At 37.7% G+C, this 25,151-nt stretch overlaps 1 protein-coding gene across 7 annotated transcripts in view; it reads left to right on the plus strand.

Moving 5' to 3' along the window:
* Positions 1–25,151, plus strand: part of Clock (clock circadian regulator) — a 94,179-nt gene that overhangs the window by 224 nt on the left and 68,804 nt on the right. For 6 of the 7 annotated variants that reach the window (XM_017798212.2, XM_029563585.1, XM_017798210.2 and 3 more), the window contains exon 2: positions 1,078–1,157. The gene's annotated coding sequence lies outside the window, so the exon portion shown is untranslated. Of the gene's footprint in view, positions 1–58; positions 249–1,077; positions 1,158–25,151 lie in introns of those variants that run through there. The other variant, XM_008833312.3, reaches the window with a different exon arrangement.

Here is a 25,151-nt window from a genome sequence, read left to right on the forward strand (position 1 = left end):
GCCGGCAGGCCTGGGCGGCGCATGCGTGTTCCCGGTGCTGGTGGAGGAGGGGAAGGGCCGGGAGGGGGAGGAGCGCGGCAGTAGCGGTGAATTTTGAGGGGTGGGTGGGGGCGCTCCTGGCCACCGCAGGTGCTGCGGGCGCTGGCAGCCTCAGCGTTCCTGGGCCGTCGCTGCTCCGCGGTACTGAGTCTCCGCTGCCAGAGTCCCGGGTCGGGGAGGAAGGAAGCCGGACCTCCGGTGGTCCCACGGTGAGGGCGCAGGCGGGCGCGGGGGGCGGTGTGTGGGGCCAGGGGCGGGTGCAGGGTCTGGAGGCGGGAGTTGCGGTCGGGGTCGGCGGCCGGCAGCGGCTGGGAGCTTCCAGGGAGGAGGGCGGAAGCCGGCGGCCGGTGGGCCGCTGGGCCGCCGGCGTTACCTGCTGGGTAGGGGCGGACTAGGGGGCCTGGCGGGGCCCTGCGGCCGCGGCACGCCGGAGCTGCTGCCCGCTCCTGACATGGCTGCGGGGCAGGCCGGACCGCCCGCCTGGAGCGCTGGCGCCCGGGACCCGCTAGGCCTTGTGACCCACTTTATTCCTGTCACCGCTTGGGCACGTTTGGATCGGCGCCCAATGGGGCGCTGGGGCGGCCAGCTCCTCCGGGGAGCCCCCGCCCTTGGCGGCCTGCGCGCTGCGCTCCTTGGTCCGAGCGGACCCCGCCGCGGCCCAGTGTGGTTCCTTTAATGGTCGTGGTTCCGGGGCTCCGTCCCGGGAGCTAGTAGCTGGCGCGGGGCCGCGGGTCCTGGTCCCTTTCCGCCCGCGGAGCTGGCTGCCCTGGACGTGGTCCTGCTTCTCCCAGCCCCGGCGAGGACTCACCCGCAGGCAGCGCCAGAGTTTATATTCTTGAGAGTGGTTTTTGCAGCCGTAGAAAGTCGTCCTGTTGAATAGTCAGCAAAATCCTGAAAGATAAAAAGCCTTGGCCTCAGACATGGTAGAGGACAGATCAAATCAAGTTGTTTCTTGATATTAGAACGCCATGCTATGTAACTTTAAGGCTTCGTAGCCGTCTTTAAACAGCCGCAACAAAATGTTGTTTTCTTTTACAGTGAAAGAAAAGCACAAAGAAGAAACTTTTACAGTCACTGTTAATTTGTCTAGAGCACCAATACCCTAAATCAAAGTAAAGGTAATTTCCCTTGATTGCATTCTTGTTTGTAGCTCTAAGTGATGAGAGGAGAAAATAGAGGAACATCTCCCCATACCTGATTGGGGAAAAAAAAAAATTCTGAAAAGGATGTAACTTAGCTGACTTGCTGTCTCTGAAACAATTCAAATCTGGTTTGTTTTAAAATCTTAGTGGGAAGAAATTATGTGCTAAGTACGTTACCGCCATTAAAGGTTGAAGAAGGTAGACTTAAAATGTGATAGAATTAGCCATGGTCATCTGTGAAAAATGGCTGAGGAAACTTTCTGTGCGCTGATAAGGAAAGATATTAAAGCTCTGTCATGGAGTGATAAAAGCCAAGTGGAGGGCAGTGTGCTGCTTTATGTGTGAAGGGGGAGTGTACTAACAATGTAAAATCTATATATGCTCGTCTCTGTGTAAAGAAACCCTAGGATAATACTGGAATATTGGAAAAACCAATAATCATGGGAAAGGGAGAAGTGGTCTGATGAAGGGTAGGGAGGGAAATATATTAGGCATTGTTCATAGTCTGTATTCTTGACTAGTTTGTGGATTCATAAGCATAAATTCATTTGTTTAAAATAGTTTATATGATATTGATTGCTTAATTTGTGAGGATTTTTGGCCATTTGCAGTGTTATTTTCCATTAAGAGAATAAGCTAAACTGACAAACTAGGATAAATTTGGTGGCTATATATATTTTAAGATATCGATATCACAAATTCAAGTTTTTAAAGATTGTTATTTGCCTTGCTGACATTTAGTGATACTGTTTACACTTGGCATAATGGTTGAATTATACTACTTTCACAGTGTAGTATCTTTTTATTTTTTTTTAAGGGACTACAGTTCATAAAAAGTTCTTTTATTGATCCCCTCCCTCAAAGTTTGGACACTGTATTCACAATGATAATAATCTTCATTGTCTAGGTTAATACTCTTTCCTGGTTGGGAAACTTTTCTTTACTTTGAAGAAGTTGTACATGAGCCCCACTGAAATCTGTATATCTGAAAATGTGTGTACGTAGTTATTTCTTATGAAAAATAAGGCAGTATTGATGTGAAAAACTAAAACATTTTTATGATTACAGATTGTGGTAAACCTATACTATTATTATTATTATTATTATTATTATTATTATTATTTTAGTTCAGTTACCCTAGCCTTTTCCACAAGATTAAGATTGAAAATGGTGTGAGAGTGAATATAATTTTAGGGAGAGAATACTAAAAACTCCCTCTAGTGACTAATAATTGTATAACCAAAGTAGCTAATAGTGGGTAACAGTTGCTCTAGGCATTTTTATTAATGGCACAAGTCTTTTATAAATGTTACCAGTTTTTATTTTGAAGGCCAGAATATTTGTGTTGTTTCTGTTATGATGTGAAGGTGTATAGAAGCCATGCAGAAAGACATTTAGTTTTCATTTGAACTGTGCATATAGATATATTCAGTCTTCTTAGCCTGAGCTGGCCTTAAACTCATGAAAGTCCTCTTGACTCAGCTACCTGAGTGCTAGGATTACAAATGTATGTCACCTAACCCAGGACTCATTTCCACTTACATGTCATATCTTTCTCTGACAATAACTGCTATTAATACTTTGACTTTCTATTTTCTATGGATTTATAAATACATATTTTTCAGTTCTTGGGTGTTTTTTTTTTTTTTTTTTTTTTTTTTTTGACAGGGTCTTCCTGTAGCCCCAGCTGGCCTGGGACTCACTGTTTAGAACAGGTTGACCTCAATCTCACAAAGATTCACCTACCTCTGCCTCCCAAGTGCTAGGACTAAAGGAATAGGTATGCACCACCACATCCAGCTGTCTTTTTCAGTTTTAAAAACTAAATTGTTGTGTTGGTTTTGTTTGTTTATGGTGGTTTATTTTGTTTTTGAGAGAGTTTTGCCTTGTTGCCCAGGCTGTCCTGGAAGTAGAGACCCTCCTGCCTCAAACCTCTGTAGAGTACTGGGATTTAGAGGTGTGCAGCACTGTGGTTGGCTAATTATAGAGTTCCTAAGTGATTGCTCTGCCAGTTTTCCTCTTCTGTGGACTTTTTCCTTCTTCTTTTTCTACTTATAAGATGGGAAATGACCTGTAGTATGTTAGGAAGTTTAAACTTTAGGACACAAATCTATGTGTTTTGTTTTTCCCGTTATTGAGGTACCAGTTAGTGTGGAGACATTTACAATTTGCAGGGAGGTCAAACTGATGTGAACTCAGCATGGAGAATACGTTTTCAGATTTTTTTTTTTTTTCATGTGACTCTTTTGGGCCCAAATTGTAGGATCTTCTCTGGCTTTAAGTCCTGGGATTTAGGCTTAACTGATAACATAATATTCTGTATCCCCACAACTCTCTGAGAACACTACCTTGCTAGTTCCAAAGGATTTTTGTTTTTTCTTAAAAACCAAGCTATAAAGAATGTCTAAGACATGATATTTTTCTTTTAAGTGATAGAGTTTGCAGAAAATTCAAGTACTATGGTGACTGCTTTTAAGGTATATAGTTGAGTTCAGTGAATTTGAACCCTGAGGTGAAAAGAATATGTTAAGTTCATATTAGCTATAGTAAAAAGCAGGAAATGTCAGATTTTAGAAGAAAATTCTTTGAAGTTTTAAAGGGTGAAACGTTCCATCATTTTGTTTTGTGGGTATGGGGTTTTGAGGGAGAATATTTATCACACTCTTTTAACTAGTTAAATAAAAGAGAGAACAAAAGGATTTAGAATCCTCAGACTCAATTCTTAACATTAAAAGCAAAGGTGCAGTAGCTATCTATGACAGTGATAGCTATTTTAATCTCTGTAGTTTGAAGCTTGCCTACTGGAAAGAGCTTTTTGCTGTTTTATTTAATAATTATAAATTATGTATTTCAGGATTTTTACAAATATGAAACTGAGGAGTTTAATTGTGAATTAACTGTTGTCCAATAATAAAAGCAAATTGTTTCTTCCTCTCATTCTTTCCTCAGAGCAACTTATTAAAGACCTCCTCACACACTTCTGTGAATGCTTTAATAACACAACAATATTGTAATATTGTGGGGAGAAAATCAACAGTTACAACAGCAAAACCTTTTTTTGTGTCTGTTTACTTACAGCATTTGCAGATGCATGAAGTAAAATAGCTTTTTTTGAAATGTACTTTTCTTGTAGGTACTACACATGAACACCAAATTTCCCTTTTTCTGAGACTTAAATTGTGGATAGAGTTTTATGAATTATTTGCATAACACGTATCAAAGCAATTTAATTCACTAATTGACTTAATTATATAATGGCATTTATAAATTGCTTTACAACCTTTGTTAATAGCCCTGGTATGTGTAATTTCCATGAATTAAGTGCATAAAGAAATTTTGTTTTATCCATGCTGTTGATTCTGCAACTGTTACATTACTTAAACTCATCCTCACAATTTCAATTCTGTAATTACTTGTATTATTAACAAATAATTCTACTTATTAAGTCATATCAGTCTGCAAAGAGAAGTCACTTGTAAAGTGAATTTTGTGAATTGCTTTTGATTTTTTTTTTTGTAATTATTTATATTGTGGATTGGGGGAGGTGTGTGTGGAGGTCTGAGGACAACTTGTGGGAGTTGATTCTGTCCCTCAACCACATGGGTTCCAGGGATTGAACTCAGGTGTTCAAATTTGGTGGAAAGCATCTTCACCTACTGAGCCAGCATGCTGGTCTTCTTGGTTTTATAGTATACAGTTTCAGATATGATTTACTTTTTATTTTTCAGAAACATTTTTATTTCTCCATTAAGAAAATAAAATGTTAATTCAAAAATTTCCCACTTTTTAAGAGTTTTTGTTTTAATCAGATACTTAAATTTTTAATTTTCATCATGCTGAAAAACAAAAATACAGGTTGATTCCTTTTAGTTGTTGTTGTTAGTGGTAGTGTTTGACTTTTTGAAACAGGGTCTTGATATGTAGCCCAGGCTGGCCTTGGACTTTATCATCATCCTGCTTCCTCTCAACTTCCCCCGGAACTGGGATTACAGGTATATGCCACTATTACCTAGCTTCAAAGATTTTTGTATTTAGAAAAGAGGAAAGCACAAATGGGAGTTGTACCTGAAGGTTAAGCCATTTGCCTAGCTAAGAATTTATTGTTTATATTAAAATATGATTGATTGTTAAGTAGTTGACTTTCTTAATCTTCAACCCTCAGTTATAACAGTAACACATCCCAGTATAGGGAATCTGGGAATCTCAAAAAAAGCACACATTAAGGATTTAAAATACCATTAGAAATCTGTCATCAAGTGTAGCCATTGTTAGTCTTTTGCAGTACTTTTTTCATCCATTCTACTTAGCCATTATATTAGTATATGCACTCTTAAAGACACATGATGGTCTAGATTGGTCATGCATCCACTGTAGTACCAGCTGTTCTGTTCATCTAACAGTGACTTGTCAACATATTTTCCTGTCATTTTTTTCTGCAGTGTTACAATTTTTAATAGCTATGTTTATTTTCATCTATTTTTGTAATTATCACTTGTTGGACATTTGTTTTAATGTTTAAGATAATGTGAGGGAATTTCAGCTTGAGAAAATTTTGATAGTGTTTAGAAGAATTAGAATTCAAGTAGATTACTTAATTTGTATTGATAACCAGATTAAAGAGATTTTTTTTTGTATTTTGTTGGAAAAATATGCCATAATGTGTGTGATAAATTATGTGTTGATGATTGATAATAATGAAAATCCAAGATTTTTATGATGGTGTATTTTCTTTCTAAATTATGTTTTGCTTTAAAATTCATTTAACTGTGTATTTCATGAGCATAAATAATTTGGATAGTAATGTGCTTTTACAAACCTAAGTAGCATGACAATCTGTGAAGTAGTCTGCATGTACAATTAAAATTTATCTGTAACGTTTTTCACAATGGTCTAAATTCATTGGAGAATTTTAAGACTTTTTCTTTGTATATTGATGTATGTTATAGTGTTTTTGTTGTTTGCTTTTTTCTGTAGTTTGATGTCTTTTAGTTTTGGAAAGTTTTCTGTTATGTCTATAAATGTTTCTTGGATCCCCTATGTTTTCATTTAACTTTTAGTTATATCTTATGGTTATATTCCACATGTCTCAAAACGTGGTATTTTCCTCTACATTCCAGTTTTGAGATCTTCCTATTTGCTAGTATACCAAAGCTGTCTTCTTTTTTCTTTCTATTATTAGTTTTTTATTGTAGCTTTGAGTTCTTAAAAAATCTACTTTTATTATATTTGACAGATTTTAATAGACACCATTTTCTTGAACATCTGACAGTTACTTAAATGCCTATCTATCCTGCTGTCTGCATCATGCATTGGTCTGCTTTTTAAGAAATTGTGTGTATGTGGTATGTGTGTGTGGTGGTGGTGGTGGTCTGTGATGTGGTGGTGGGGCCACATGTGCCACAGTGTACTTGTGGAGATCAGAGGACAACTTTGTGGGGTTTATTCTCTGCTTCAACCTTTACGGGAATTCCAGTGATCGAACTCTGGTTGTTAGGATTGCAGGGCAAGCATATTTACCCCCTGAGCCATCCTGCTGGCCCTGGTATGCTTAATTTTTTTTATTAATTTTACTTGTTTTTAAAAATTTTATGTATATGAGTGTTTTGCCTACATGTCTGCAAGTGCACCCATGTTGTACGGTGCTCACAGAGACCAGTAGACGACGTCATATCCCCCGGAACTAAAGTTACAAATGGTTTTTAGCCTCCAAGAGGGTTCTGTAAACCAAGCCTGGGTCCTCTTTAGGAGCAGCCAGGGCTTTTAACAACTGAGCCATCTTTCAATCCCCAAGTCTGCTTATTTTTTAATTAAATTTATTTGTTTCCTTTTTTTGAGACAATGTTTCACTATGTAGCTCAGGCTGGCTTTGAATTTGGAATTCTCTTTCCTGAACCTTTTCGGTGCTGGGATTACAGGTTTGTGTTGCCATGCCAGCAATGTTTTTGTTTTGTGTTTTTGTTTTCTTTTTGGTGCTGGGAATTGAACCTAGGGCTTTAGACAAGCTAGCTAAGTACTTTATTACTGAACTGTTTATCCAGCTATTGGTCCGCTTTTGTTTATTTGTTTTCTGTTCGTTATTGTGCCTGCTTGATTCTGTCATGTTTTTAAAGGAATTTATCTCTTTCTTTGAAGTCACTGACAGAACAGCCTGTAGAGATTTAGTAATGTTCTGATCATTTCCTGATATAGTAATTTGAGTCTTCATTTCTATGTAATAGTCTGGTTAGATATTTATTAATTTACTGAGATTCTCAGAGTAACTTGATTTTCACTGATTTCCTCTACTTTTTGTTTGTTTTTTAATGCCTTATTTTTTCTCTACTCTTTATTTTTTATTTTCTTTGGGTATAATTTGTTTTCTCTAATTTCTTAAGGTAGATGTTGAAGTGATTTGATTTTCCACTGTAAGCATGCTAGAAACTTTAACTGCTTACAGTTTGGGGCGTATTGTTTGCTTCCAAATTTTTCTCTTTTGGAGGGGAGGAAGTTGGGAATCTTGCTATGTTTCACAGGTTAGCCTTCAGCCGTTGGGCCCCCAAAATCCTCGTTTGCCCTTGAGTATCTGAGACTCTAGGCATATACAACTGTGTCTGCTTTCTGATCTCTTTGATCTGTAGATTATTGAGAATTGTGTTAGTTTCCAAATATTTTGGGATTTTTCCAGAGATATTTCTGTTACTTTAAATTTGATTCCAGTGTGATGAGATTGTTTAAAATTTATTGAAATTTGTTTTATAGCCCAAAATATGCTCTATCTTGGTAAATGTCTCATATGTCATATGTACTTGAAAAGAAGATTGTTGTGTAGACTGTTAATATCAATTAGGTCAAATTGGTTGATTTATGACTTATTATTTTTGAATAAATGCCAGGCAGACCTGATATTTTCTGCCAGAGATTGATTGTGTTAGCTTTTTCATTGCTGTGATAAAATACCTGAATAAAACAATCTAAGAAAAGATTTTTTGGTTTATAGTTTCAGGAGCTTCAGTCTGTGGTTGACTGGCTCTGTTGTTTTGGGTCTAAGTTGATAGAACATCATGGGGAGAGGGCATAATGGAACAGTGCCACTCAGTTCATAATACCTGAGAAACAGAGATACAGAGAGGGGCCCTGAACAAAATAGAATCATCTCCAGTGTGACGCCTTTCTTGAATGAGGCCCCACCTCTGAAAGTTTCTGCCACCTCCCACTACTGCCATCAAATTATGAATCATTAATTAGAACTCTCTTGTTTAGTCACCACTCAGTGATTGGATTCACCAGCTGTCAATACGTTAGCCTTTTGGTAGATACTTCCCATCCAAACTATAACCTTTCCTTCTAGGCAGGTGTGATAGGAAGCAAATCACCTTAAACTACAGGGAGGCTAAGAGGCAGTCTCTTGCTAGGTTGCCCAGACCTTGTATTCATGACTTCTCTGCCTCAGCCTCCTGAGAAGTTGGAGTCACAGGTGCATTCCAGCATCTGGGCGCTGTACAGTTTTCAAATTCAGTAAGTGTTCTAGAGGCTATACAAGTAAAGACCTTGAAATTCCTGCAGTCTAGCTGTGCTTCAACACCAAGTGCTGTCCTGGCTTCTCTGTTCCTCAGCAACAATGTTCTGCACAGGCCAAGTCTAAGTCTCTGACCTAAGTCCATAACTGGAAAATACCCCAGTTAAACAGTAAGTCTGATTATCTGAAAATCCTCTCCCCTTCTGGAGTTTTAAGTCTTGTCCTCATTGCTGTTTTATAAGAACATGATTTTTATAATTCCTTTGGCTTTTCTAGAGTGGTGTGCTGCAAGCCGTCTTTTGTTCATAGGTGTAGACATCTTATTTTTAACAGCTCTCTGGAATGCATGGTTTAGGGGTATCCTTTTATCTTAACCATTTGGACTATCTCTCCAGCTTTAGTATCATTTTATCTTAATTAGCATTGGGGATTAATGTTGGATTTTAATTTTTTGGTCTACTATACTTTTAAAAAGTCATTGTTTATTGGAGTATAATTTATATGTCTTAAAACTCATTGAAGTATGAGGTTGAGTTGTGATAAATGTATGCATTCTTTTTAAAATATTTTACTATTTTTATTTTTATGTGTATGAGTGTATTATTGCCTGCATGTATGTAATGCACCTGTCATGCAATGCCTGAAGAGGTCAGAAGAGGGTGTTGGGATCCTCTGGAACTGGAGTTACCAACAGTTGTTAGCCACCATGTGGGTGCTGGGAACCGATCCCAGGCCCTCTGTAAGAGCAGCCAGTGCTCTTAACTGTGAGCCAACTCTCCAGCCCAAATGTATGCATTCTTAATAGCTACCTCCACCACCAAGAAACTCACCCCCAAAAATTCTCTCTTTGGCAACCACTGATCTATTTTTTGTTAGTATAGTTTTAGCTTTTCTATAGTGCAAGGTAAGTGAAACCATGTAGTATGTGGTGGTCTAGGCCTGGCTTTCATATGTCACTAGTTTGCCTCTTTTTATTGCCAAGCACTAATCACTGTATGGGGTGTGCACACAATTTGTTTATCCAATAATCAGTTAATAGACATTTGGATTGCTTCTAGTTGGAGGCTGTTATGATCAGAACTGCCAGACATTTGTGCACATATATTTTTATTTCACTTGGGCAAACACCTAAGAATGGGATTACTAGGTTTTCATAGTAATTGTATGTTTGACTTTATGAGACATGTATTGTCCTCTAAAGTGGATGTACCATCACTCTCAGGCCCCAGTCAATGAGTTTCAGTTGCTCCTTTTGGCCTACATTTGGTATTGTCAGCATATTTGCATTGTATCCATTCTAGTGTGGGTATGACTAGGTATCATTTATGACTTTCATTTATATTTCCATAGTTAATGATACTAACTCTTAATGTGTATATCACTGTTATATTTTCTTTTTGAAATGTTTTGTTCATTAAAAAAAATCAGATTATACACCATCCCTTTGGAGATAGAGGCAGGCGAATCTCTGTGAGATCTAGGCTAGCCTAGTCTACATAGTAAGTTCCATGTGGACTGGGGCTAAAGGAAGGTCCTGTCAACAACAACAACAAAAACAGAAACCAGGTTATTTGCTTACTATTGAGACTGAGACGTTCACCTTGCCTTAAATATATTGTAATAGAAGGTCTTTGCCAGATACTATGAAATAGAGTGGACATTCTCTCTCAATCTGCGGTTTGTTTGCCTTTTTATGTGTAATGGCATCTTTAAGCAAAGTTTTAACTATGATGAAATCTGATTCGTCAATTTGTTTTTCTTTATGCTAAGAAATATTTGCCTATTCAAAGATTTTCTCATTTTTTTGTCATAGATGTTCTAAGATTTTTGCTTTCATTTTTAAGTCTGATTCATTTCAACATGATTTTTATATAAAGTATGAGGATTGAGATTAGTAAGTTCCCACATACACAGTTCTTGTCCCATTATTGTACTATGTAACTGTGAAATTTAAAGTTAATAAACAGCATATTTCTGAAAAAAAATAAAGCTTCAGTATTCAAGAGGCAAGGGAGAGCTGAAGAGTTCAGAAACCTTAGTGGTGGAGGCTTTTCATAGATTATACTGTAGCAAATGGACACACGTATACATGCACACACACACATCAAAGCTTGCTCTTTCTGTGTGTGTGTGTGTGTGTGTGTGTGTGTGTATGCATGCTAAATTTGCCAGTTTAATAAAAATCAGATCGATAAACTTAATCCTGCTTTGAAAATAGAGGCTGTATTTTTTTTAAACACCTGTGGAAAATTATAAAAATTGGCCATAACACAAAGCATATTCTAAAAAGCAGTGATAATATACGGCTGCCCCTGTAATATGATAGCTGTTAGTCACATCTAACTATTTAAGTGTAAGTAAAATTAAGAACTCTGTTTCTTAGTCTCGTTAGCCACATTCTCATGTTCAGCCAGATTGATTGCTTTTGGACTAGGGAGGAAAGAAAGCAAGTCAAAGGCAGTCTTAAGTGAAATAAATCCATAGTTTTTATAGAAGATAGTCAATATATATAATTTTTAACTTTTAATTTTGTTTTTTAACTGATACGCCCAAACAAAAGTTGTACATATTAATGGGATACTACATGATGCTCAATATGTTGCTTAATATTTAAATCAGATTCAAATGTTTATGTCCTCAAACATTTACTTTTTTATGGTGAAAACTTTTAAAATTAAAATCTGTTTTTCTAGCTTTTAAATCTGTAGTACATAATTATTATCTGCAGTGACCTTATGTTGAGTAGTGCTCCAGAGCTTCTTGTTCCTGTCTGAACTATTAAATTGGTGCTCATGAGTCAACCTTGCTCCGTTCTTTGTCTCTTTTATGAGTGTGTTTATTTGAGACAGGGTCTCACTATACAGCCCTTGAACTTGCTGTATAGACCAGGGTAACCTTTAACGCAACAGAGATTTGCCTGCCTCTGCCTCCCAAGTGCTGGGAGTACAGGTGTGTGCCACCTCACTAGGCCATTCCCTGTCTCCAGTCTCTGATAACCACTGTTCTATTCTGAACTTCTAGATCAACCCATAATTCCATGTAGGTGTGTGATTATGTGGCAGTTGTCGAATTCTGCGTTTGGCTAATTCCAGTACCATGCATATTATAGCAAATGAAAGGAATTCTTTTTTATGACTGAGTAGTAGTCTATTGTGGATACATAACCTCATTTTTAATCTGTTCATCAGCTGATGGACATACCGTAAACACTTACATATATATTGGTTATTGTTAACAGTGCTATAGTGAACAAGGAAACAAATTTCTCTTCAGTATATTGGTTGCAATTCTTTTGGTTATACACATGCTGCAATTGTTGGATCATTTTTTTTTTTTTGAGAACTGTCCATACTCTTTTCTATGACTGTAGTAATTACATTCTCACCAACAGTGTACAAAGATTCCCTTTTCTCTACATCCTTGTCAGCACCTGTTATTGTTAGTCTTTTTGATAGTAATCATTCTTACGAGGATGAGGTAATATTTTATTGTGGTTTTGATTGATATTTCCTCATGATTAATGATTTTTCATGTACCAGTTGACCGTTTGTATGTTTTCTTCCTTTTCTTTTTCTCCACTCGCTCTCTCTCTTTCTTTTCTCTCTTTTGTTTGTGTGTGTTACTGGGGATTAAACCCAGAGCTTCACATGTTAAGGCAGGTGCTATACCACTGAGCTATACCCCCAGCTTTTGTATGTCTTCTTTAAGAAATGTCTATCTCTGTTGCTTCTATGTGCATATGTGTGTACACATGTGTGCATGTCGACATGGGATATGATAACCAATTGCCTTACTTTTTGAGACAAGTCACTCACTGATTTGGCTACATTGACCAGCTGTCAAGCCCAGGGATCCTCCTGTCTCTGCCTTCCCTGCATAGAATTTCAAGAGCATGCCATCATGCCTGACTTTTTACATGGAATCACAAGAGTGTACCACCAGCCTGGCTTTTTACGTGGGTGCTAGGGATTGAACTCAGGTCTTGCCTTCTCCCAAGACCAATTTGAGTTTCTTTTTGAGACAGAATCTTGCTATATGCTTTCCAGGGTGGTCTGGAATTCTTGAACTCAGGCTATCCTCTTGCCTGTTTAGCCTTCTGTATAAAACTTGGAAATGTTCTACAACATTTTTTTTTTTTGCTTTAGAAAGTAATATAAATCATTTTACAGACTAAAGATTTTTTTGTGATTATTTTAAAGTCAATTTCAAAATGCTTGCTGAAGGTAGAGAGATTGATACTTCTTTACTGACTTTATGACAGATTCTACAATTCACTTTTTCAGCAAACCTCTGATGCTTTCTTGTTTGCTTGTGTCCTGAAGAACTAATGCATGGTCTAAAAATTTCAGTAGGAATTGTTTGACATTAAGTCCAAGTTATCCCTACACTATAACTAGCATTAAAATAATCATGTTAATAATTATGGTTTGATATGCAGTGAGTCCAGTGAAGCATAATTGGGACAGGACTACATCTGAAACAAGGTCTTAACATATTCTGACTCTCCTTCCAACCTTCTGTTTGCATATGATTAGAGCATCTATTTATCCTTAGGTCCTCTCTGCTTACTTCCTTTTGTTAAAAGCCTTCAGATTCTGAATTTCCCTAAAGATGTTCCTAGGGTGCTTTCTTAGTTATTAAACTATTGTGCCAGTCATATGTAGAGGCTTGGTTTTATTCACTGATATAATCTTCGTACCTAAAACAGAACCTGACCTTAGAATATATTCAGTGTTTCTTTTTCATATATAAGTGAATATTCATATTAATTTTCATTGATATTTATAGATAACTTGCCTGTAGTTTTCTTTATGTCTTTGTCTGGTTTTGATAGGATCATTCTAGTCTTTTAGAATGTATCTGTAAGTGTCCTTTTTTAGATCTTTGGTGAGTTTGAGGAGGATTGATAATTCTTATAAGTGACTGATAGAATTCTCTAGTGAAGTGATCTGGTACTGGCCTTTCTTTGCTGAGATTACTTTTTTTCTTGATTTCTAAAATTATGTCTGTTGACTTCTTACTAAGAAAGCTGGGACATCAGCTCACATCATTCTCTGCTTATCTTCATTCATTGGTTAATGATCTACTTAGTTCTTTTAATGGTACCTCTACAATAATAGTAAAATACTAAAATTTCTTAGGCATTGCATTTTAAGTCCCTGGTATGTGGCATGAGGCTAATAGGACTTCTTTCAATTTTTCCATCTTGTCTTTATCTTTTCCTTCTCTTCCTCAATTTCCTACATTTTTTTTTAAACCAGAGTGATAACATTTATATCCTGTTTTGTTAAAGAGAATGAAAACTTTTTCAGGCTTTGTCAGTAGATTAACCTTAAAAGGTGAACATAGTAAACCTCACTTTAATCCCTCTTCCTCCATACCTGTTTCCACTCTTCAAATCCTCCCTTACCTTCTCCTTGGGTACCTGCATGCATGTGGTGCTCATAAATTCACACAGGCACATACATATGTATGTATTTAAATTTAAAAAGTCTTTAAATTGAAATTTAAAGTCTTTAAAATGTATACATTGGAAAATTAAGTATATACTTACATTACGATTGTCTACAGTCTCAGTAGTTTAAACAATAAATGGCCCAAAACAAGATGGGGGCCTTTGTCCATTCTTACTTACAGGGACCACTCCAAGGCATGCTATTTCCATGAGATTTGTCTGGTGATTTTCTACAGGACAGAAAATTTAGTTGTGATTTGTAGTGAAGTTGAAAACCTTGCAATGCAATGCTGTTTCTTGCTTAACCTGTTTTCCTGCTGTACTTCTCCATATTTTGCTAATCTGTAAATGCCAACCCCTTCTCCTGAAAAACATTAATCCATGACTTTTGCCTTAGGTTTTACTTATTAAGGGACCTAATCTGAAGCAGTTTTTAATAAAAAAGCTGTGTGTGTGTGTGTGTGTGTGTGTGTGTGTGTGTGTGTCCGCACGTTCTAAAGCTTTCCTTTGTGGTTAATTGGGATGGAGTTCATTGGAGGCAGAGTGTTGGAAGGAAACAGATACCTCATTTGATACTACTTTTTATTTTATGTGTATGAGTATATTTCCTACATGTGTGTAAGTGCACTCATGTTGTGCAATGCCCACAGGAGGTCAGAAGACGGCATCAATACCTAGGAACTGGAGTTATAGACAATTGTTAGCCACCATGTGGGTGCTGGGAATCGAACCCAGAGCCTATACAAGAGCAGCCAGTGCCATCTCTCCAGCCCCAGCATGACTATTTTAAGTATTATGGCATAAAATGATTGCTTTTGATGACTTTGTAGCCTTAAAAAAGAATTTAGTCTTAGGTTAGCCAATTGCCAATTTAAGATGTAGCCATAGAAGACTAAGGGCTTCCGTGACAGTTTTATAGATGATAGTTATCCAGTTGGCTTTCTGTGCTAGAAAGCTGGCCCTGAATCTGTGTTACCATTGTTATGCAATTGGAGAGGAGACTGTGTCTCTTCCTGTGTTCAGGTCAGGGAAGACTTCGATCTGAGAATTTTGGACCCTACAATTCCTGCTGAAACCTATTGTCCAGTCCTAGAGAAGCATTGCCTTTGCTCTCCACCCCATCTATTGTTGCTCTCCACTCCATCTATTGTTAAAGACTAGTGATTTCGTCCAATGAAGGTACTCTGTTCAATGAAGCCTGTTCTTGAGATCTGCTCCTATTCTCCTTACTTTCTGCCCAACAGCTATAGTCAGGGCCTTTGCATGGCTTAAGAGGAGATTTACAGGTCCTCTTCTGGGAAGATCTGTCTTACATGCAAAATGATTTGTAATACTTAAATGATAAATGATGAGGAGAAACACAGAAACAGGCATGGAATTATCTTGTTAAGTGTTGAGCAGAATAAAAGGTTGGAAAGAAGGAATTTGTTCACATGAGGGTACTCAGTGATGACAAGGGTCTGTGTCCTTCAAGGATACTGGAACTGGCTCTAGGTCTTTGATCATTGTGTGTGGGGGGTGCACATGTAACATGGCGCACATGTAACACGGCACACAAGTGGAAGTCAGATGGCAACTTTGGGTGTTGGTCCTTGCCTTCTACCTTGTTTGTGGGAGGGTTTCTTTGTTGTTGCCAGCTAAGCACACCCATAAGCTTCTGGAGATTCTCTTGTCTCTACTTCCTCTCTCAGCATAGGAGCGCTGGGATTATGTAGTGCAGGGCATGTGGTGGCTTTTTGTGGGTTCTGGGGATTCATACTCAGGTCCTTATACTTGTTGGACAAGCACTTTTACCCACTGAACTATCTTTTCAGCCCCTTGGACTGAGTATAAAAAGGCTGACATGTTCAAGATCAGGGTGCTGTCAGATTCAGTGTCTGTTAAAGGCTCACTTTATGCTTTGAAGATGGTACTTTCTGGCTTCCCTTTCACATGAAGGAAAGAAGGAATCAAGCTCCCTTAGCATTCTTTATAAGGATACTAATCCCATGATCTCATTTCCCAAAGGCTCACATCTTAATATTATCACATTAGGGATTAAGTTTCCACATAAGAATTTCATGGGACTGTGTTCAAAAAATATAATTCTTTGACATTTGAGGCACAGTGAATATATAGTCAGCCTTTTCTCTGTATTTATATGTATATATATACACATTTTATACATATATATTTATACATAAATATACATGTATATTTATATATACACGCATTTAGTGCAAGGCCTCATTATTTAGACTAGACTGGCCTTGAAAGTCATAATCCTCCTGCCTCAGCCTCCTAAGTCCTGGTATTATAGGCATATGCCATCATGCCCAGCTCTAGCCAAACTTAAGCATGTCATGAGAAGGAAAAACAAAAACAGAAATACTTAGAATTTCTCTTATGAATTAACCCCCTGTGGTGAAAAACTTTGCTTGGTATTTTCTGTTTCTTGTTTGACAGTGGTCTGAGACATCGTCTCCCTTTCTCCTTTCTCACGTTTATACCAAACAGGTCACATTTTCTCCTGGCTCTTCGTAGGTTGGTAATATGCTGTTGCTTCTTTGCTATAGCCCTTTTTTCTGTCTTCCGTTCAGTTTGCTGTCTTTATATCCTGCTGTCAACACCCTTCCTTTTCAGTGTCATCATGGTATCTGTGCCTCAGGTTTTCTTTTTAAAGTTGAAACTAGCTTACAGACTTATTTTATTACACCCTCTTTAGTAAGAAATGTATTTAATGGTGTGACCTCAGTATGCATATATGCACTCAAACACGTATCTATCTGAATTCAGGAAATAACCCTTACTATTACCAGATATCCTGTGTGTTCTCCCCTCCATATATATCAATTTGATTGCATTTTAGTAATGCTAGTTGAGGCTCCCTATATTGCCAGATCAAAAGTAAAGACATACTCTGTTGGGATATTGATAAGTTGTTCTTCATAAAGTTTGTGTCAGATTACACTCTCACTGGCACTATAGAACACTAATGCCTAAGTGGGTGGGTTAGGTGCTTTGAGTATTTATCTGTTCTCTCAAATGAGACCTTTACCTACCCTGCTCAGGGATGGAATATCTTTTACTTTTTACTCAATTCCTTTTTCAGAATAGTGAGAATGAGAAAGAAGCCTTTGGCTTTCATTAGAGGCTGTTAACATTTTGTTGTTGCTGGTTTTCTTTTTTTTCCCCACATTAAACAATCTTGATTTTTTTTTTCTTAAAATGTTCCCTCAAAAATTTGAAAAATCTATGTATTCCTTATGCATTAATTTTTAAGAACATTTTATTTTGATATTATGGATTCATAAAATGTTGCAAAGATCCATCGTATCTCTTAGCTGGTTTTGTTGCTCTTGATATGTTATGTAGTGATAATCCAATCAAAACCAGGAAATTGACACTGGCAAAGTATGTGATTCTACAATAGTTGTATTTTATTTTATGTATAAATTTGTGTAACTGCCACTGAAGTTAAGGTACAAAACCTGTTGAAGTTTTTACCAGGTTTTATAGGTTCTCACCTTCATTTGGATATTGAACTAACAATATTAGCATTTAGAAAAACCTGAACAGAGCCTGTTACTACCATATAATAGTAATAAACTTAGACTTTAGTTCTAGTTGATGAATCATCATCCACATTGTTTTTCAGTTCCTTGAAGAAGCATGAAAGAAGTAACTCAGAAGATAAGAACTGTAAAGGCACAGTAGTGTAGTCTCTTAATTACGAATGAGTAGTTGGTTTTGATGTTTCGTCTTTTCCCCTTCAAATACTCAATTTTAGTTTGACAAAAGAGATTTACTGATTCATGGTATGTAGTAGACAGAATAAGACCCTTCCACGGATGCCTGTGTTCTAAGTCTCCGAACCTATGACTGTGTTAGTTTCCATGACAAAAAGTAAGTAAGGTTACTAATCAGCTAACCTTAAAATGAGGGAAGAGTGTCTTGGGTCAGTGTAATCAGGTTTCATAAGGGAAAACAAAAGATGGCAACCTAAGAGGGACTGACTTGGAGATGAACAAGACAGCCAGAAAGGCAAGGACAGCCTCAACTCTGACTCTAGGACTGAGATTAAAAAGTTTGTGGGTTTTATCCATTACATTTTTGGTAATTTTTATAGCACTCCTAGGAAAAGATAGGGCATCTCAGTTTAGTTTTTCACTAGCAACATGAAGGCTCGGGGGATGGGTATGTGTGTATACTTCTTTTCTCTTTTATTATTCAGAGTGCCATAAGGCCATTTTTATGCAAGTGTATAATGTACATTGAGCATATTCCCCAACATGAAGTTTTTATAGTGATAAGTTGAATCCTGATTTGAATGACGGTGATGCTCTGTGAAGATTAGTTTTAGTTTATTAAGAAGACATTCATGTTAGTCTTTTGGGCACTGATAGGCAGGCCTTTGTTTACCTCGGGCTCATCACTGTCTACCTATAGGAATGGTGAGAAATGTAGTGTAGCTGGACTATAGGCAGTAGGTGAAGTGAGGGTAGAATGAGAAATAGGCTAAAGCTAGAAGGGAAGTTGGTTTTTCTTCAACAAGTTCTCCATTTTGTATTATGTGTGCCTGTGCTAGTTAGTAAATGTTGTAGGTTTGAATTATAGGAATTTGTTTTTTTCATTGTCAGCACTGTTTGAGCTGTGTTTAAGCCAGTCATACAATCATTGCGTTTTGTCACGGAATAGCTCCTGGAATGGCTTGTCAAAAGGGTAAATGTGCAAAGGATTTGATGACTAAAAGAAAGGCCAGTGTTCAAACAAACATGAAAAAGAATGTAGTAGTTCTAATAGAGGATGCTGATTAACCTGACCAATCAGACTGTATTATGTTTGGTGTTCTTGACCTCAAATAAACTTACCCTGTTCTTGGTGACTTTACCTGGGATCAGAAACTGAGGGTCCAACCAAGATTAGGATGTTGGGACTCTTTTAAGTAGGAACGCTAAGTAAATTAGTGCTGTTCCTAGGTTTTAAGTGCTTGTGTGCTTGTCTTTTTGCATTAAGTGAAAGCACATGCTATACCACCTTGTGAGACAGAGAGGTCTAAGGTGCTTGAAACTGCAAATACATGATTATTGGTGATGGTGAGTTCTAAGGTGACACCAGGGGTGTGGGTAGAAAGTAAAAGGAGCTTAACAGTACTGCCCAGGAGAAGAGCAAAGAACTGAGTGACCAATATGCTGGGGAATCATTCATTTTTGTCTAAGACAAGCCACATTGGAGAGAATGACACCCCTCAGAGTGTTTAGGGGCTTTTCCTGGAGATTTATGAGTAACTGTGACAAAGAGGAGAAAATAAGTAGTCTGGTGTCCTGAGATCCAAAGCTGGAGTTTCAGGGAAAGGAAAAGAATAACTTAGAAATGACAGTGACAAGTAAGGACATCTGTCTACTCACTTCAAGGTCTGTTTATGAGAAGATGTGAGAGAGAACAGCTGTCAGTTGCAGGACTGGAGCTAGAGCAGAACTCCTAGGGCAGGGAGAGGGAGGGAGAAAGAAAAGGGGTCTGTGAGATTTCAGTTGGTACAAGAAAGGTAAAGAACAATACTGAGGAGGAAATTGATGTTGATGATAACCCTGAGTTTGAGAGGACACCATGAGAGGGTATTTTGGAAATTGGGGATAGTAGAGAATAGGGGTCAGAGTAGTCATGGTACAGAGTCCAGGTGATAAAGGAATGACCTGTTATCTTGGGTTTCTCCTGGTGAACATAATGGGATTTGTTTTAATGGTCTCTGTATTAGTTACCTTTCACATTGCTGTGACCAAATATCTAACAAGAAACAGCTCTAGGGAGGAAGGGCTCATTTTGTCATACAGTTCAAGGGGATACAGCCCATTTTGATGGAAGAGGCATAGTGGCCGGAGAATGAGATAGCTGGTCACACAGCACCCTCAGGCAGAAAGCAGAAAGGAGACGGAAAGTAGGGTTGGGCTAAGAAACCTCAAGGTCCACCAGTGACCACCTTCCTCCAGCTAGACCCCACCTCAAAACTGAGACCAAGTGTTGAAACACATGAGCCTATGGGGGACATTTTACATTGAAACCACAGTATTCTCCTAGCCAGATTGTAAATCTTAAGGGGAAGAGGTTTGTGAGAGGCAGATTTTATCAAGAGCAGCCACAGATTCATAATTTTCAGATTTTTTTACTCTTCAAATTACCACAAACTTAATGACTTAAAACAGTATAAATTGTTTTATATCTCTGCAGCTCAGAAGTCTAAAAGAGGTCTCGGTGAGCTAAAAATCAAGATTATTGGCTGCATTCCTCTATGAAGGTTTCTGGGACAATTGATTTCCTTGTTGTTTTTAAGCTTCTGGAAGCTGCCCGCTTTTCTTGGTTTTTGGCTACCTTCCTCCTTAAAGACCAAACCTTCTGTCTGTTTGGCCCTTCCTCTGTCCACAGCCAGGAGAATTTCTTAGCTTTAAGGACTCATGTGATTATGTGGGACCCACCAGGTTAATCCTCTCCATTTTAGAAACCTTCACCTTCATTGCCTCTTCACAGTCCCTTTGGCCATGTTAGGTAAAGGTTCCAGGAATTAGAGCATGAGCTTTTTTTTTTTTTTTTTTTTTTTTTTAGGTTTTTTTTTTGGTCTTTTTGAGACAGGGTTTCTCTGTAGCCCCTACCACATGGTGTCTGCTTTCTTCCTATTGGTGTTAATGTATAGCTAAGGTGTAGGATGGTAGCAGTTCAAACTCATGACACCAGGTTCATTGTGTAGTTCCCTTTGAAAATTGAGTTCTCTGTTGCCTTCAGGTTTTATGTGGAGCTTACTTGAAGTAGAGAACAGGCTTATGACTGACTTATCTCTGTAAAGGAGCAAGATCTTATAAGCTATCTGGCCAGAAATGTATTAATTGGAATGTTGAAATGGTCTTAACTTTTTTTGTTTTGTTTTGTTTTTTGGCTTTTTGAGACAGGGTCTCCCTATAGCTCTAGCTGTCCTGGAACTCAATATGTAGACCAGGCTGGCCTCAAACTCACAAAGATCTGCCTGCCTCTGCCTCCCAAGTGCTGGGATTAAAGGTGTGCGCCACCATGCCCGGCTGGTCTTAATGTTTTATTAAGAGAACTTGCTACTAGTTTATTTCTGCTTAATAAAGTCTCAGAAATGATTCATGACGACATTTGAAAAGTTAGAGTTCTAGTGTTATCGAGCTGGAATCTTCTCTGGTTCTGTGAGGTTTGATTCATAAATCTGGTTTGAGATATGACTCAAGTCAACTTTTAAGTTGGTCTTAGAAATTACCCAAAGGACTCATCCTGTTGTAGAGACACTTGTACAACCATGTTTGTTGCTGGTCTTTTCGCAATAGCTAAGAGATGGAAGCAACCTAAGTGTCCTTCAGCTGACGAGTGGTTAACAAAAATGTGGGATATTTACACAGTGGAGTAATATTTACTTCAGCAGTAAAGAAAGATGAAATAATGAAATTTGCAGGTAAATGGATGGATCTAGAAACTGTTATACTAAGTGAAGTAACACAGACTCAGAAAAACAAACGACGTATGTTCTCCCTCATATGTGGCTCCTAGCACCAAATCCTTTTAAATTCCAGGTTCTTTTAATAAGAGGATGCTATATAGCAGTCCCTTCTGCATAAAATAACTACCATCATCATGACTTTGGCTGAGCCTGATGGCTAAACATAGTCACAGTTGGGCTTGTTGATTCAGGTTGTGCTCATTCATTAAAGGAGTGCCAAGCAGGGTCATTGGACCCTCACCTGAGTATTCAGCCACTCTTCCCAGCCAACTAGTCCGGCCTTGGAAGACAAGAAAAATGAGGAACCCAATAAAGGGATGCTTTTGGAAGCCCTTGTCAAGAAATTCCAATGGACTCTCATATGAACATTTGAAAATTGCCCTGTTCTTTCCTCATCTCCTATTCATGATTCAAGGACATTCTTCTCCCCTTAGAGACAAGAGTTATGCAATTTAGGAGTCTTTTAGATAGACCCACTGAAGGGGTACTCCTGTTGCCTCACCCTGCGTCCCTGTTTAGCATGGAAGAAGCCAGAGCCATCTGTGCCCCGATTCCCTATTGGCAATTTGGGTAACCCCTTCAGAGGATGGTGTGATAAGAATAGGAGGTAGGAATTGGCTAGGCAGTTAGGGTAAAAAGACCCCAAAGAATGTAGCCAGTTTCTTGGCTAAAAGTCAAAATGTCCTTGGGCCTCTTAGCAACATACTCTGTTCCAAAGGCCAAAAATGCCAAAAGTATTTGGGAGCTTGTAGCTAGCTAATCCTTAAAAGATTTTAGGGTTACCTCTTCAGAGGGGGGAATGTTGGAGGGGAGGGAGTGGGCATGGATTTATGGATTTGATCAAAACACCTTATATACATGTATGAAATTCTCAAAGTTTTTGTAAAAATTAAAAAAAGAGAAATTGCTATAGAAAGATTCAAGAATGTTTATCATTTTTGGTAATATTTTATATGAGTTGTAGGATAAGCTAATATTTCCATTCACTAGCAAATAAATTGAGAACTATGGTTTAATTTTATTTTTTCTCATAAATTCAACAGTTAATTTTAAAATTTTGGGTCTTTGTTAAATGTATCCTTTTAGATTAATTATTTTTCAGCATTAATGCAAAGTTAATCTACAGAAGCAAGTTAGAATTTTTTATAAATGGAGATAAATGTAGTTAAAGATTGTTGCTTGGGTTTTTTTGTGATACCAGACCCATTTTGCACTACTTTAAATTAATGTTGACATCAGTAAACAAAATGTCTGTGATACCAAATTTAACAAGCAAAATTACAAAGTAGGTCAGTCAGTCAGTAGGTTATTGGGTTGAAAATTGTACTTTTGGTCTTATTGTTTCTATATAAAATTTATAGTTTTAATCTTTAAGTTTCTGAGTTAACCTTTTATAATTAACAATAATTAGATCAAATTATAAGAATTTTTCCCCTTTAAATGATGTGAGTAGTATATTGGAAAATAGTTTTACTTTTGTTTTTGGTTTCTATAATAGTTAACACGTATTTTATGTTAATAGCTTTCTTACATGTGGGCAAAGCTGTAGTATTAGACAATTAAAAGGAAAAAAAACAGCATTTGAGTTTTCTAATTATAAAACAATGCATGTTTATGAATGAAATTTTAGAATGTAGTGAAGAAAATGTGAAAACCATTATCTGTAGACTATTTCATAAACTACCATAGTCTTCTCTTTGGCTATATTTAGGTTTATATCTTGATGCTACTCTTAAGTACAGTTGGACATGTGCATTTTTTTTCTGACTTTAAATGATATTGCAGTGAATATAAAATTAAGGATCCATTTCCGATTATTTCTCAAAATAAAATTACTGGGTCAGAGAATCTGTATATTTTCAAGCTGTTTATCGACTCATCAAGTTTCTCTCTCTCTCTCTCTCTCTCTCTCTCTCTCTCTCTCTCTCTCTCTCTCCTCTCTCCTCTCTCCTCTCTCCTCTCCCCTTCTTTCCTCTCTCTCCTCTCTCTCTCTCTCTCGTGTCTCATGTTTCCCCACTGACCTTGAACTCACTTATATAGCTGAGGGAGGATGATTTTAAACATCTGATCCTACATCTTCACCTGATTACAGGCATGCACCACTATCATTATGTCCAGAATCAAACCCAGGTCTTCATGCTTGATAGGCAAGCACTCTACCACCTGAGTCACAATTTTTCTTTTTAGGAGGGAAAATTCCAGATTGTGGCTGGTAACTCAGTTGATGGAGTGCTTCATAGGGAAGCATGTAGACAGGAACTTGAAGTGGCTGGTCCACTGTGCATCCACAGTCAGGAAGTAGGGAGTGAAAAGTGCTCTTAAGATTACTCAGTTAGCTTTCTCTTTTTTTATACAGTTTAGGACTCCATCCCTTGGGATAGTGCTGCCCACATTCAAGGTGGGTTTTTACACCTCACTTAATCTAGCTAGTTCTTCACAGACATCCCCAAAGACTAACCTAGTCTAGAAAATCCCTCAAGCATATCCAGAGGCATCTCTCTTTAAATAAGCAAGTCTAAATCCTGTGAAGTTGACAGTGCTAACCATCACAGGTGTATTGGTCTTTCCTTTGTTTTTATTGGTGATTTTTTTTTCCTCTGGTTTTCATAAGATGGTCATGTTGGTTTTGTAGAATGAGTTTGCAAATATTTTGCTAAGTTGTTTGGAAGAGTCTGAGAAATGGTGTTAACTCTTTCAGTGTTTGATAGAATTAGTGAAACCAATTTGGTTCTGTGTTTTTCTTTGTCAAATAGTTTTTGATTTTTGGGTCAGAATATTTATCTGCTCAGATTTTCTATTTGTATTTAAATCTCAGTAGGCTGTATATTTATAGGATGTGGTACATTTTTTCTAGTTTTGTCTAATTTGTTGCTGTATAATTGTGTCTTAGAATCCCTTTGTTTCTGTGGTTTCAGTTGTATTGTCTTATTTCTGATTTTATTTATCTGAGTCTAATAGTTTTGCCAATTTTGTTGATCTTTAAACTTAAAAATCACTTTTTGTGTATGAGTATTGCCTGCATGTATATACATACGTGCACCCATGTATGCAATGCCTGCAGAGGTCAGAAGAGGCGACAGATCCCCTGGAACTGTAGTTATGGATGGTTGTTAGCCTTCATATGGGTGCTGGGAACTGATCCAGATTCCTCTGGAAGAGTAGCCAATGCTCTTAATTGCTGGGCCATCTTTCAGCTCCAATTTTGTTAATCTTTAAAAAAAAAAAAAAAAGCTCAACTTTGTCTTTTAATTCTGCTCTGTTCTTGTTATTTCCTTCCTTAAGTTGTTCTTTTTCTAGTTCTTTGAGGTAAAAAGTTAAGTTTCTTATTTTTTTATTTTATTATTTTTACATGCTGAATGTTAGTCTCAGGACTTTAGGCATGCTAAGCAAGTATACTACCATTGAGGTACATCTCCAGTTGAACTGGAACTCACTATATAGACCAGGTTGGCCTAGATCTCACAGAGATCAACCAGTCTCTGCCTCTTAAGTGCTTGGATTAAAGGTATGTGCCACTATGCTGATCTCTAACATGTC

This window comes from Nannospalax galili, unplaced genomic scaffold, assembly GCF_000622305.1.
Source record: "Nannospalax galili isolate Female #2095 unplaced genomic scaffold, S.galili_v1.0 scaffold433, whole genome shotgun sequence".
Classification (NCBI taxonomy): Eukaryota; Metazoa; Chordata; class Mammalia; order Rodentia; family Spalacidae; genus Nannospalax; species Nannospalax galili.